We start from the raw sequence: 307 nt of genomic DNA, 5'->3' as shown, positions 1-307 counted from the left end.
GTACAGTGAAAGAATTCATGTTCAAGCAAAGACTGATCCAATAGCGTACCCATATCAATAGTGTGTGCCACAAACTCTAAAACTGTATTTGTCTGGGGTCTATTTACCTTCCCTGGACACTCATTAATTTTCTTATTCTCAAAGTTTGAGAGGTTAAAAGTAAACACTTACTTACAATAAAGGTTTATGGCAATGACCACAAGTTTATTTTTTCTGGCTTTGGGAGCGGTTCGTTGTGGTGGCGGTTGTTGTTGTTTTTACTTGAGAACCCCCTAAAAGACTTTAGAAAAAATCTATATACCTTCTC

Source organism: Propithecus coquereli, unplaced genomic scaffold, assembly GCF_000956105.1.
Source record: "Propithecus coquereli isolate 6110/MARCELLA unplaced genomic scaffold, Pcoq_1.0 Scaffold74, whole genome shotgun sequence".
In the NCBI taxonomy this organism is placed as follows: domain Eukaryota; kingdom Metazoa; phylum Chordata; class Mammalia; order Primates; family Indriidae; genus Propithecus; species Propithecus coquereli.
This window is presented reverse-complemented; position numbering follows the sequence as displayed.